We start from the raw sequence: 4182 nt of genomic DNA on the forward strand, positions 1-4182 counted from the left end.
CTGTTTGGAACTCCAGGGGGCGGTGTGGGTGGGCGAGCGCTGGTGGCAGGGGGGGGGGGGGTGGGGGGGGTGGGGGAGGGGGGTGGGGGGGCGGGGAAATGCAAGGCAAAATAGCCTGTCAATCATATGACATGTATGTGAATTCCATAACGTACCACCTTATTATTACCCTTATTATCATTAGGATTTCATTGCAGTACCAATAAACGAAGAAGGAAAGGAAGGAAGGACTCATGACAATCTGTTTTCTTTATCCTGTCCCGCCATATTTGTTCCCGTGACGATAGCGTTAGCTCGTGTTGGTGTTCTCTTTTTTTTTTAACTTTGATTTATTTATTTATTTATTATTCTGATCCTTTGCGGTTAATCCCAGCCTCACCGCCGCATCTCCCCTTAGCATCTAACTTTGTGTGCTTCTCAGGTTGGAGGTCCCCCCCTTAGAGCGCTCGGTAGGGCTGTGCGGTGTTACGCGTTGGTGAGGGTGAGAGGGTAATTGTGTGCGAGCATCCTTTTGGGGGAAACCTGGCCTTTAGCATTCCATTCAGAACACTACAGTTCACCTCCAGGCATCTTACTGTTCTATTTCTTTTTTTTTTATCCGCATGGTACCATATAGCTATGATCTACCGCTGAAATGATGTATCTTGAATAAATAAAGACATCTGTGTGAACCATGTGTATACACCCGTGTCCAGATGTCACCTTTTTTTTTTACAAAAGCACTACATTATGTGTAATGTAATAAACATACAGATGGATGGATGGATGGATGGATGTATAGATGTTTGTATGGATGGATGGATTGTGTGTATGTATGGAGGCAGGAATGGATGGACAAAAAACAGCAGCGTGGTGCCTGTTATTGTCAGTGTGTCTGCATGATTGATTGCATTAATGATTCATTTGCAGGTGAAGCAATGGGACATCTATTCCCATGATGCACCATAAATAGAATCCTCCGCAGGGCTCAATACCAACTCTGCATTAAAAAACAAATGGCATCGCTGTGGAACACAGTAGTCTTCTACACAGTAGACATTTTCACATTATCGGATGTACTGTTAAAGGATAATATGGGCCTGTGGTTAAAATCCTACTCCTCGGTTTGTAATACTATTGTCAGTGGATGAAAACCTTAAATATTGCTGCCGAATGTTACGTTTTGCCAAACCCAACAACCCAAATCTTAGAATCTTGCTCAGCTGCAATATTCCCATGAATAAAGACCTAAACACTATCTACCCCAAAACACCACAATACATACGTACACACGTATAACAACATGAACGCATAAACACAAAAGCTCTTCTTTTTTTAGATGGCTTTCCTGCCTATCTTGTCTCTTGGTAAACCAGCATACATCAAAACTGGCAGCGAGATTACTGTTGTTTGGAGGGGGAGAAGCACATCACACCCTTGAGACTAGACAATGCTGCACACAAGTGAATCCACATGTCAAATGTGACCATACCACCAGCGTGCACGGGGGCTCTGCTCATAGTCTAGATGGGGCTGCTAACATAAAGCCGGAGAAGATCAAACACGCCACGCACGTGTGCAGCAAAGCCCTGGGTCAGCAGAAAAAAAGGAAAAAGGCTGCTCAAATTTGAATCTGCTGCAGTGTGATGTTACGGGAGAGCTCAGAGGCGGCTGAATCTGTTAAAAGATTAAGAAGTTCACCAGTGATCCTTGAGCCCAGCCGCCGAGCCACGCCCCCCTCGCATCGTACGCCTTCCACTGGTAGGAGGAGCCAGTGAAGGGTGGGGGGGTGGGGGGGTCAATTAAATGTATTATAAAAAGGTCAGTGCTGACCTTTGACCCCAAGGCAATTGATCCGTACCATGAGTGAAGTATAGAGCTGAAGGGGAATGAAGTAACCCAGGGAGGAGGAGACGACTGCTTCCTTTAGTGGAGATGATGGGAGGATAATTGACGCCGGGGAGTTTGTAGTTGACGTGGTCGTAGATGTAGCGTTCAGCATTTCTGTGACGAGCATCACTGCGGGGTCTGTCGTAACACCACACCATGGGTCTTCATTCTGAAATGACTTTAAAGATCAAAATGGCAAAACAATACGAGGACGTGGAGTTCTGTGTTGTTCTTGATATGAATGTTATGTGTTATATATCAGTTGAGTTCAAAGTTGCTACGCAACTCATGGAATGAGAATGAATAGTTGAACCGAAAGAATCGCAAAGAAAAACATTAGAAAACATCCATCAGGCAAGAGGAATTGGAAATGCATACTTAATATGTTTTCCTAAAAGATGAAGTATTTATGGTTCTTGCCCTTTCATGTTTCTAATTTGCAGGCTCCTCGCTTTTTCCCCTCGCCTCTCTGCTCTCCTCTGCTCCCCTCTGCTCCTCCCTGCTCCTCCCTGCTCCTATCTGCTCCTCTCTGCTCCCCTCTGCTCCCCTCTGCTCTCCTCTACTCCTCTTTTCCCCTCTGCTCTCCTCTACTCCTCTTTTCTCCTCTGCTCTCCTCTACTCCTCTTTTCTCCTCTGCTCTCCTCTACTCCTCTGCTCCCCTCTCCCCCCCACTGCTCCACTGCTCCTCTCTTCTCCCCCATGCTCCTCCTCTGCTCCCCTCTCTTTTCTCCTCTGCTCCTCTCTGCTCCTCTCTGCTCCCCTCTGCTCCTCTCTGCTCCCCTCTCCTCCTTTCATTCTACTTTCTTCCTCTTTCATGTCTTCTCCTTCTCGTCTCCTCCCCTCTCCTCCCCTGCTCCTGTGTTGTGACTCACGTCGTGATACTATTTCCTGTCGGCGGGTGAGGAGGGAGAGAGGCAGTGGGAGAGCAGGGGTGAAGGTGTGCCATGACCTCTGGGTCTCCCACACTCTCTGTCCCCGGGGAGTGGCCGGCCGAGCACTCTTCTCACCTTTAAATTGGGCCGCTTCATCGCCACCTGAGAGGTAGCAGAGAGAGAGAGAGAGACACACACACACACACACACACACACACACACACACAGACAGAGAGAGAGAGGCATATTGGGACAAAGAGAGACAGAGACAGAGAGAGGAAGAGATGATGAGAGAGCGAGTTCGACAGAGAAGGAGGGAGAAAGATAGAGACAGTGAGAGAGAGACAGAGACAGAGAGAGTGTAAAAAGCTGTTCCATGTGATAAAACCCACCTATATAGAGATCGATGAACACAGCGTGTGGTGGTCCATTCTAGGGGATAAATGATGAGCTTCAGGTTTATAAGATATGTGAAGTGTGTCGAATGAGGAGAACAAGACTCAGATTGTGTGCCTTAAAATTGTGGGATATACATTTATGTATTTGTGTATATGTGTGTGTGTGTTTTTATACCCAATGCAATTACATGTCCAAAAGTAAAAAAAATTATATATATTTGAGGGTACTTTTGATGGAAACTTTTGCTATTTACTTCAGATGTGGTAGAGTAGCTCATTTCAGAGCAAATGGTTACAGATGAAAAATAATCAAGGGCATTGTCATAGAAACTGACATTTCAGCGATTGCTCCACACACCGCTGCCCCTCCAACCGCCACCTCCCCCGCACCCCTGCCTCCAAACACACTGCAGGAAATCTAATCAAACACTCTCCCACTGCTCCAGTGTACCTGCATCCACTCCTTACTGGAGTACGGCTTGCCTCTAAGGTATAATGAGGATCCAACCTTTTTCCTCTGCTCACCAAAACCCTTACCCCGCTTTGGTCTATGGTCTGTCGTTGTAGAAATTTACATCAGATGGAGCTGCGGAGAGGAGATGCATGATTCAGGCGAGACATTCCTCATTCAATTTACATTAGTCATCAGCAACAAGCAAATTTGAATAAATAATGTGTCTGTGAGCATTTGGAACAAATTGACCATCAAAATAATGACATATCCACAAATGACAGATGCCCCCATTGGAATGCTACAAGGCATGTGTTTTAGGCAATCCGCCTGACTCTATATTTTCACTGCAATCGCTATTAAACAGTGATCAATATCACCACCAGCAAAAGCCCAAATCTATTTTCTTAATAGAGATTGTTGCAGCATTTCTCCACTGATAATTGCTTTAGCACAGTAGACAGATACAATGGGCAGGGGATTTGTTCAATGTGTGCAGTGAACATTTGATCTATTCCCATGCTATACAATCGTCTATATCCATCAGGGGCGCAGATGGGATTTTTGAACTGGGGGGGACCAAGCTGTCAGC

This window comes from Micromesistius poutassou (assembly GCF_964030765.1).
Source record: "Micromesistius poutassou genome assembly, chromosome: 4".
Lineage (NCBI taxonomy): Eukaryota > Metazoa > Chordata > Actinopteri > Gadiformes > Gadidae > Micromesistius > Micromesistius poutassou.